The sequence below is a fragment of the Adiantum capillus-veneris genome, chromosome 22 (assembly GCF_014529385.1).
Source record: "Adiantum capillus-veneris isolate H3 chromosome 22, ASM1452938v2, whole genome shotgun sequence".
Taxonomy (NCBI): Eukaryota; Viridiplantae; Streptophyta; class Polypodiopsida; order Polypodiales; family Pteridaceae; genus Adiantum; species Adiantum capillus-veneris.
In genome coordinates this window covers 61,421,351-61,432,697 of record NC_140952.1, presented here as the reverse complement: position 1 = coordinate 61,432,697, position 11,347 = coordinate 61,421,351, and positions in this window count along the sequence as shown.

The following is an 11,347-nucleotide window of genomic DNA, read 5'->3' as shown; positions in this document are numbered from 1 at the left end:
ATTGGTGCAGGTACCAACGAAATAAAGTTAGTTTTAAAACTAAAAAGCACTGAAATAGGCCTCGGAAGAAACGCCGGTATTGTAATGTCAGAATGAGCATCGGTATACTTAACGTCGGAATAATCCTTTAAATACGCGTCAGAATAGACTACAAAATAAGCACCGATATTTCTATAGTATATTCCGAGGCTTCTTTAGAAGTCTGTACCGACGCTCATACCGTACTCTGTACCGACAACCAAACCTGCAAATTTGTTTTGGGTAGAGAGGGTTGGGAACTAATGCTGCACGTACTGCAGCAAAAGAAAACAGCCCTCTCTGCCCAAAGGAAGAGTGCACAAGCAACCGCACTCCACCTACAAGCTGACGCTAAAGAGCGAATATATGAATTAGCAAAATTGTAAGAATAGCATAACCTATTTGCCATACCATAACCTGTTACCATAATTAAAACATGAGTCGAAAACTGTAAAACCATAAACATAACCTGTATGCCATACCATAACTTGGTTGTCATACCATAACCATAACAGCCATACCATCATTGCACAACCATAACCATAACCATAACCATCACATGATTGCTATACCATCATAGCAAAACCATAACCATCACATGATTTCCATACCATCATAGCAAAACCATAATCTTAAGTTGACTGTCAAAGCTTAACCATAACATCTGTACCATACCATAAACATAACCATAAACCATAAACATAAGGACTACAAAACTGTACATATGCAAACAATCACTGAGTGAGAAGACCCTCATGGTAATGCCTCCCAGTCGACGTCCTCTCCCTCCTCCTGCACTTGGGTCAAAAGGGCCACAAGTCCATGCTTGTACCCATACTTCTCCTCTCGGCATGTCGTAAGGTGCTTCACGACAACTTCCTGTAAAATTATGGTTTAATCATTAGATAAATCTTCAAGTCACATATATATTATCAATAATTTAAAGCATACGTATAATACTTACAAACTCATGTCAAAGCGTATTGTAGACTCCACTCCCAAGATGTGACGCTCCAGCAGACTCCAAACATGCTCTGGCTGCATCTCTCTGCTGTTGAAATCTCTCAGGATTGTCTTGTGTCTCTCGTGCAATCCCTGCCCACTCCTCTGTGTCCAACCATGTCGACTTGGGACTACCGTCATCGTACCTGTCTCTCTCCTCTGACCAACATGTGACATTGTGGACATCGCCACGCTCAAAATCCAATTGTTCGAGATTGAATCGTACCCCTCTGCCGGCCTGTACTCTCTCTGAATGGCTTCGACAATGACCAAAATGAATCGTACAGAGTTGTCAAATCCTCTGTCGCATGGCCTTTCCAACCCTATCTGCCACAACAGCCCTATCCCTGCTCTTGTACACCTTGCTAGGATCATGCTCGTGTGATCCCCAAGGTGTACGTGGTGTGCTAATCGATGAACTATCTACTGAAGAGAGTGGTGGATGCTCTCTTGGTGGTGTGGACGCATCGGTAGAACCGCTACCACAGCAACCACTGCTTCCAAAACAATGCCTACCTCGTCTCGAGGATGAACCACCCGTTGGTGTAGGGGGCTCATGAGTCCTAGGCGTAGGGGACACACTAGACTGAGGTGTGGGGCCGCTCGGTGTAGGGACCACACTAGTCCCGGGTGTAGGATCTACCGTAGTAGGTTTAGAGGGATCTACTGCCCAAAGGTGCTGTGTCATCACGATCTGCTCTGGTGTGAACTGAGACAAAAACGAGCCCATCTGCTTGGCTGACATGCCGACTGGAGTGACAGGAAAACTAAAACTAGGAGAGTATGGCTCATCGTCATCGGCCATGGCTAATCATACACAAACAACATCCAAAAAATACGTTAGTTTACATATAAGAAATGCTTAATCAATATAAATAACAAATCAACAAAACTGCTACACAAATGACAACATCTAAAGTGTATTGTAGACTAATAAAAAGAGATTTACAAAAGGGTTCCTAGCAAAAGTCATTAGTTAATCTCTCATCCTCTATGAGATCTGATGCACCAAAGAGGTCTATCTCAATCTGTACTTCTGCATCTTCGTCATCGAACTCTACTTCTTCATCGCTCTCCACATCAACTTCAGTGTTTGAGACCTCATCTTTAGCTTCAGACAATTGCTCAATGCTGACATCCACCTCAAAATCTAAAAAAGTTGGAGTCGGTCCTATGATTTGTTCATGAATCACCTCTTCGACCTTAACATACAATCCTTCACACACTTTCTTGCTACGTGGAGCAACTTGAATGACATAGAGCCAGTAGGGTTTAAACAGATCATTCTCATCATTTTCTGTTCATAGTGGATCGTGCACGAACACAACTTTTTCACAATGCTACGGAAGTACGAATGTATCCTGCACATCTGTCCACACCCGCCTAGAGTTCACTTGAATCAATCCACTCTTGTATTTACGCACAGTTGCATTAGGGCCGCTGGTAATAACTTGAACCCCTTGACATCAAATATAAACATATCAAACTTTCTAAAGCTAATCTTCAAGATGTCTTGGATGTAGCCAAAGTATTCAAGCTGGCTAGTCTCTGTATTCTCATCCCTGGCACTACTCCTACTTTCTTGGATGAAGCTTGCCCTAACACCACTGTCAAAAGTGACCCTTTGTTCGTTGATTCGTTCCACTCTGAAGTGCTTCCCATGTGACCACAAAGCTCCATATTTGTGATACTGTAGCCACAAAATGAAACAGACTAAAAGTTATTAAAGCAAACTAGTCTTCATGTGGAGCTCAAAAAGGAAGTTGTGAAATATACATGCCAATCGCAACCCCTTGACATCTCCTCTTCCTCTTCAATAATCAACACTCCATTCATCTTTACCTCTGAGAGTGTCGCATCTAACCATTGCCCAGTTGGAAAGTCAGGCAATTTTTGAAGATGATCTGGAAAGGAAGATTTCTAGTTGCACGGTTGCGCTTGAATTGAAGGCGATCTATCAAATGTTGTTGGTTTTCCCCTTCATACCTCTCTAGCCACTTTTGCATGATGTTTGAGTTGAGAAGGCAAAATCTCATAACCTTTTCTTGCATTGTGATGTCCATATTCCTAACGATGCCTTGTCCCTGCGGCTCGTCCCATGTCACCTTGACGTTGACCTCAGTAGTCCATATTCGGGGAATCTCTGGATCAGTTGAGACCAAAACTTCACTGATCAGGACAAGAGACTCTTGTACAAGCCATCCTTTGGCCATGCTACCCTTTCGATTTGGACTCGTCCACACAAGGGTGGCTACACACGGTTGCCTCTCATGAGAGAGGGCAGCCCTTTTGGCCTATAAAAGGAGGCCATTTCTACACGCATTTCATAGTGTGGAGTTGATGCAACAAGGTGGGTGTGAGGTGGTGAGAGTGAAGCAAGGCGGGAGCTCTATTAAGGGTATAATCCCTTTGTAACCTAAGTTGCATTGTACGTTATACGGTGTACGTACAATATGCTTTAAATGGACGTATTATACCACACCTATCTTTATTCGACTCTATATAGTGCCACATCAGCAAAACCACCCTATCGTATAATTTCTTAGAATTTTGATCAAAATAATATTTCGATCGAAATAGTATTTTGATCGAAATAAAGCTCTTTATATACCGTCAAAACGGACTGCTTTTCTCATTCTATTGAGCTCTCTTCCCTTATCTCATCTATAGGTGAGCTTTACAACATCAAGAAAAATATAAAAGATTCAATTTAAGTTTAGTCATATAAATTTTTTTAGTAAAAATTTAGAGCTTTGGATATATATATATTTTTTAGGCTTTCGAGTTTTGAGTTATCTACTCTGTGTGAAGTATATCTTACACTAGGAGGTAAATTAAGTAAGATAGTTAATGATTACTTGCCTTGTGTAGAGAAAACTCACACTTGGAGGTGATTTAAGATAGTTAAAGTTAGCAGTTATTTGCTTTGTGGTGAACTATGTTCACACTCAGAAGTAAGTTTAGTTAGATAGTTAACTTTAAGAGTTACTTGTTGTGTCTTGAACTATGTTCACACCTGGAAGTAACTTAGGTTAGATTTATCTAATGATTGTCTGTCATGTGTAGAGTAATACTCACACTACATGCAATTTAGGTAGATTAAACAATAATCTCTCTCTTTGTGTAGAGGTATTCTTACACCTAGAAGAGATTTAGAGAAGTAGTGAATTTTGATTGCTTGCCATGTGTAGAGTTACACTCACACTGGGAGGTAATTTAGATAGGTTTTTTTAAATATATCTTGCTTTGTGTAGAGTTTAATCACACTTGGAAGTTATTGAGATAGATTAAGAGATTTATTTATCATAATTCAGGTGTAAAGTGAAAGCTCACACTTGAAAAAAAAAGGGGTAAATGGTTTTAGAGTTTGATTTTAGATGTGTCTTTAGCAATTAGTTTTCTTTCAGTTTTTAGATCTTAAGAAGATGGTGAAAGGATATGAGTGGAACTACGTAGATGAATTTGTCAGTGGAAAGACTACATCAGAGTTGAGGTGTAAGACCTGCGGCCATAATTTTAGTGAAAATGCTCACAAGATAAAAGAACATGTGTTCAAAATTCCTTGAATCGTTTTAGCTTGCAAATACCCCCCAAGAGGTATTGAAGAAAAAATTCCTGAGTGGGCGCTGAGGGAAAAGAGAGCACATCTTGAGGGCAGAAAAAAGGGAGGCCCCAAAATGATGGCTCCATCTACGGCTAGGGACATTGAGATGACACTCGAGAATGATCAAAACCCTCACTCGACCCCTGCTTCAGGTCAAGGAGAGTGTCATTCATCCTTTGCTAGGGATCGTAGCTCTAATCCTACCGAAAGCTCTGCTAACGTTGTCAGGAGTTTTTTTGAGCAAGGGATTGCGCATATGTACATACAAAGGCATGGTGCATCGAATAAAGGATTACTCAATTTCCATAGCCAGGTGGTTACGTGGGGCCCACATGTGTACAGGTAGGACAGCATGAACATAGTGCAGCGATTTTCACTATTATCAATACTAGCGTGTTTTTTCTACAATAAGGAGGAGTTGGTAGCGCGTAAAACTTCTCGAGGAAGCTATCCGCGGGCCGACGACATGAGGTAAGCAGGTGCGTCAGATGGCATCTAGTGGCGTCAGGAAGCCGAATGGGGTCAATACTTGCACGTGGATGAGTACGGACACAACGTGGATGTTTTCTTGTGATACGTATGCAAAAAGGTCATCATGAGGACCACTTTTTGGGGCCACTTCACGTGGTTGCGGGACGCATTATTGAAAAGAAATGAGTGCCAGGTGTGCGGATGATGCAAAAAAGGTGACAACTATGCACTGCGAGGTCAGTTTTTGGCATGTTCGGGGTCCGTTTGAGGTCATCTAAAAGGCCAAGGGTGCCCAAGTAATAAAGCTAAGTGTGGGAACTGAAAAAACGGAGAGAAGACCAGAAAAAACGTGGAGAAGAGAGGAGGAACAGCCGCAGGTGTGTTTTTGCTCATTTTGGAGCCTGTTTTGGCCGTAAACTGCTCATTCGAGGTCGGATTTGAGCACTTTGACATTGTAGACTGGGGTTTTGGGCCGTTCCGGACGCGATGGCGCTGTCCATTTTGCCAAATTCCTCACTCTTTTTCTATTGTTTTTCTGTGTAATCTTCTCCGGTGAGTGAAGCTTCTTCTCCAATTTGTGATTGTATCTGGTATCTTTTACCCATATTGTGTGAGCTATTTGCCCCATTGGTGTTGGCCCAAGCTCAATTATATCTAAACATCAGAAATTCTCCTCTTTTGAGCTGAGTTTTTTGGGTGTGTGTGTGTGTGTGTGTGTGTGTGTGTGTGTGTGGAGTGGACAAGTGGATAGTCTCTCTCCTCTCACTCCAAAGGTGTGTTCCCTGTCTCGGCCAGGTGTGTTGTCTAAGCCGAGTGGTGCCCCATAGTGTGTGTGTGTATCTTCCCAAGAGTGTGTGTCGGGTCATTACAGAGGCGCTGTGTGTGTTTTCATCCCGCTCACATTCTTTTGGCGCCCCCACGGAGGACCTTCTTCGAGTACCTTCTGCTTCGAGCGTCAAGCTTCGAGATTCGGGATTACAGGTTGCAGGTTGCAGATTACATGTTACAGAGACAGGTACAGGTACAGGTGATTCACACAGGTATAGGTAGCTGGAGTATAGTGATATACTAGCAGTGATGTCACTTGCAGTTGTTGTGGGTATGCATCCCTTGGCGCCTGTTTGAGCGCATTGTCTGCTGGATTGTACGTTACTTGTGGAAACTGTCATTGTACGCATTTGTGGAGCCATACTTGGTTGTATTTGGCAGTCCCAGCCATTTCTTGACTTGGTCTGGAAGATAGTCATTTCTGAGACTTAACTATACGCGAATTGCGTTAGCCTTCGTGTGAGGGTCGATAGCGTGAGGTTTTTATTGAGCTGGGGGATTCTCAAATGTGGAGATCCTTTCGGTGATACAGGTAGCTAGATCACCCTTTTCGTGACCTCGCCATAGGCTATGTACTAGTGAGTCCTATTTGATGCTCGGGTTCTATTGTTGGCAGTTTATGCATACATATACAGTCTATATTTTGGGTTCACACTGCTCTACTTATGGGGAAACTCTGCCAAAATTTTTCCAATTTATGATGGATGGTTTTTTGGTCTTTTGAGCCATTTATGCTGTTATGGTGCTGAAATTCTGGCAAAATCAGAGGATAAGACAGGTGTGCTTTCTTGGGAGCTGCATGGTTGACTTTCATGGATGATCAAAATGGCCCTCAATTCACTCCTTTTCATTTAACTCAAAGAATCCAGATAAATTTTCATGTGTCCAGGAAGATTTTTTTCCAGCAGCGCATAGTCTTTATGTTCGGGCCAAGAAGATTAAGAGAGATCCTGGAATGTCCTTTGCCTGTTGTAATTCCGATGATCAACTATGAAAACTCATTTGATGTACATGTGTTTGTCCTTATCTAAAGCTGAGCTCCATTGAAGTTTCTAGGGATTGGGTAGTGAAAAGTTTTGGGTTCTTGCACGTGTGTTCAAAGGGGTTCTCAAAGCATCATAATTTGGGTAGCCATGGCTTTCTCTTATCCCGAGTTTCATGGAAGAAGTGATGAAGATGTGGAAGAATTTTTGGAAAAGATGGAGGTTGCCTGCATTAGCAACCAGATTCATGACCCTACGCAAATGTTACGCCTTCTCCAAATTTGTTTGAAGAGTGATGCACGAGTTTGGTCTAAAGCATTTGAAGAGGAGTTGCGTGTGGCTGATCCACCTATAAGGTTGAGTTGGGACAATCTACGACATGGGTTGGAAGTCGAGTTTGTGAAGATAGAAGATCCCGACAAGGTGTGGCAAGAAGTACAGGATTTGGTGCAAAAGGAAGGTGAGCCAGTAGATGCGTACATACGTAAGTTTTCATTGGCATGGGAGCGAATGTGCAAGGCTTTAGCACCACAGGTACCCCCGCCTGACATGATGAAGAAGGACAGGTTCTTGGCTGGTCTTTGGGAGAATATACGTTGGAGAGTGGAGCTAAAGAAGCCTGTGACATATGAGGATGCACTAGAGGTAGCAAGGAACAAAGAGTGGAAGCTGAGGAAAATGAGTCAGTTAGGGGTGGAGTCTTTGCCAATGAAGTCTGAATTTCAGCCTATAGAGTCTTTACAAGGGCGCATGTCAGGGGTTCATCATGAACCAATAGTTCCTGTTACTACTCAGGTTATGCCAGCAGTGGTCACTACTGCAGTGCAAGATGATGGGCTAAGGCAAGACATGAGGCAAATGGTAGATTTGATGAAGAATCTCAGCCTAAACATGCTAGGTCAAGTGGGAAATAATCGAGGTCGAGGGAGGTTTGCAAATCAGCAAGGAGGTGAAGAAAGGCCTAGGAATGGTGTTGGACAAAGCAATGGTAGGTTTTGGAGGCAGACGCCCACATGTTATAATTGTGGAGAGTTGGGTCACATCAGCCCGCAATGTGATAAGCCACCAAGGATGGGGGGAGACATGTATCCATTGGCAAGACAGGTGCTAACTAGGTCAAATGATTATGGCATCGAAATTAAGGGAGACGAAGGAACCAGTGGACTGACCCAGTAGGAAAAGGGAAAGACAAAAGTGCTAAGTGTAGTCACCTTGGAGAAGGCATCAAAGCTAGAGGATACATTAGTGATGCCTATTGGGAAGAGGACCACAGAGGATAAGGAAGGAAGAAGTGCCCCAGGTCCTAGTAAGAAGAAAGGAAAGAGCCATGAAGGTGAGGATGTCAAGGCCAAGAGGAAAAGGAGAGCTCGTCGAAAGTTTCATGTTTCAGATTTTCCACTAGGGGATGGGCAATTAAGCTATGACTTGAAGGAGGATCTGACGAGCAGGAAGGCAGATGTTACTTTTGGGCAGCTTATAGAGATGGTGCCTAAGCTAAAGCGACAGTGGAAGAGGATGGTTAACCCAATGGAGAAAGATCCAGAGAGAGGTTCAGTAAAGGTGTTGGCAATGGACGAGCTACCAGACATTTGTCCAATAGTAGATGTGTGGCATAAAAGGAAAAATTTGGGACAAGGTTATGTGGATGGTGGAGCCCAAATATGCGTCATAACACACTCATGCGTTGAGAAGATGGGTCTCATAGTGGCTGGGGTGTCAGGTTTTCGGATCAGATTGGCAAACCATCAAAAAGTAAAATGCTTGGGTGTGGTAAAGAGCTTAGAAGTGGAGGCATATGATGCAAAGGCAGTGGTTGATTTTCATGTGATGCCAGCAGGGTTGGGAGCATATCCTATTATACTGGGAAGACCATGGTTACGTGCAGTGGGAGCTGTTCAAGATTGGCGACATGGTACGATTAGCCTCTATGGAAAGACAGTACCAAGAAGCTTTACAATATGGACACAAGGAAACGATTAGAGCAGCTTTATGAAGATGAGGATGAGTCTAGTGATGAAGACTCTTCCACGGTGACAGATGAGGACAGTGATAGCACTACCAGCAGTGATGAGGATGCTAATGTTGCATTTCTTTTGATGGATAAAGAAATCCAGGAGTGTGGTTTAGTCGCATTTGCGAATGAAGTTGAAGATGAAAGTGAAGGGCCTTATGAAGTGATTGAAGGGCTGATGCAAACCAAGGTTGAGTTGTCAAAGAAGCAGGAATTAATGACACAAATGATTAGTGGAGACCTCTCAGCTATGGAGAAGGATATATATTTGCACATGCTGGCTAGTTTTCCTGATTTGTTCATTACTTCATATGAAGAGATCAGAGGGTTCAAGGGTGAAGAGATGCATATAGAGCTGAAAGAAGATGCTAAGCCAGTGTGGCAAAGGCTAAGAAGGATGGGTCAAGAGCAAATGGAAGCCTTGCGAGAAGAGGTGGACAAGTTGTTGAAGGCAGTGTTCATAGTCCCTGTGGAGACCACAGAATGGGTGAGTCCAGTAGTAGTTAGTCCAAAGAAGGATGGGAAGTGGAGGATTTGTGTAGATTTTAAGCCCTTAAACGCAGCCACTAAGAAGAACCCATATCCTCTTCCATTCATCGATCAGATCTTGGATTCAGTGGCAGGTTATGAGAGGTACAGTGTGTGTGATGGTTTTTCAGGCTATTTTCAATTGAAGATTGCTCTTAAAGACCGCACAAAGACCACTTTTATTATGCCATGGGGCTGCTATTGCTACACAGTTTGCCATTTGGGTTGTCAAATGGACCTTCCTTCTATCAAGAGAGAGCAAATTGGGTGTTGGAACCATTCATTGGTAGTTGTGTTAAAGCTTTTATGGATGACTTCTGTGTCTACAGCAGCAGGGATGAACACCATGAGAAGTTGCAGATGGTATTAGCTAGATATGATGAATGTGGAGGACAACTAAACCCAAAGAAATTTCATCTAGCATAGCCAAGGGTGAAGTTGTTGGGCCACATGGTGTCAGAAAATGGCATTGAGGCTGATCCAGATAAGGTGAAGTCTATTATTCTTCTTCCATCACCTATGAGTACGAAGCAATTGGCAACCTTTATACACAAAGTGAAGTACATGGCACGGTTTATTCCATTGTCTTCGCAACTTATTTATCCATTACAGCAAGTGGCAAAGCATGATCCATTGCAATGGGATGACAAGTGTGAAGAAGTGTTTCAAGAGGTGAAAGAGGTGTTAGGGGGGTTGTCAGCCATGCAGGCTCCTGATTGGGAGAAAGTTTTTTATGTAAATCCATTAGTAGGGGATGATGCCATTGGAGCCATGCTATTGCAAAAGGGGAAGGGCAGCCATTATATGAGGCCAGTGTATTGTGCAAGCCGAGTGAAGTTGGTAGCGAAGAGAAAGTTATCGGAAGTAGAGCTAGTGATGGCCAGTGTAATATTTGCTTGTCGACGATTTCGTCATTACTTGCTACCACGGCCTTTTGTTTTCTTGACAAGTTATGCCTTTTTGCCACAGTTAATTAATGGTACTAACATGTCAAATGTGGTGAAGAAATGGGTAATTGAGCTGCAAGAGTTTGAGTTCTCTTTTCTAGTGGAAGATAGTACAAGGGCTACCCTAGCTGATTTGTTGACCTACAAGGAGAATCCCCTTATTGTTAAGGAAGAGGTGGTGAGAAAGGTAGTTGAAGAAGTGCCACAGATCAGCCATGCACATGTGTTGTTCTTTGATGGTTCATACAGAAAGAGCCACGATGCAGCTTCAGGGGGTATAGCACTTTATGATCCAGAGGGGAAGCTAGTATGCAAGAGAGGGTTCAAATTGGATGCGCATAGTAACAATGAGGCTGAATATGCTACATTGGAAGCCGGATTACACATTTGTTTGAAGCATGGGGTTCAAAGGTTGAGCATAAAAGGTGATGCCTTGTTAGTGGTGAAGCAAGTGCTGGGTGTGTGGAAGAGCAAGAACACCTCATTGAAGGAAATGTGCTTTAGAATTAAAGGCCTGTTAAAAAAGTTTGAAGCATGGAGCATCAAACACATTGAACGTGCTCTAAATGGAGAGGCACATGAAGCAGCTCAAGGCATGATTGGGGAGCTATTCGTGTTGAGGACCAATTTACCTCTTTATCATGGCCGGGAAAGTTTGGCTCAAGAAGAGGAGTTTTTGCTAACAGGAATCATTCCAAAGGAGATACAGAAGTCTAAGGAGTATGGCTTTGTGCGTAGAGCATACAGGTACAAATTGATTGGCGATGTCTTATACATGAAAGGGGCTGATCTCGTGTTGAGACGTGTACCTTGGCGGGAGGAGCTTTACAGAGTGTTGGAAGAGAATCATGAAGGCGCATGTGGTGGCCATTTTTCTCTAAAGATCACCTTGTATAAGATTTTGCAAGAGGGGTATGTATGGCCTAGTTTGCACAAGGATGTTCACCATTGGTGT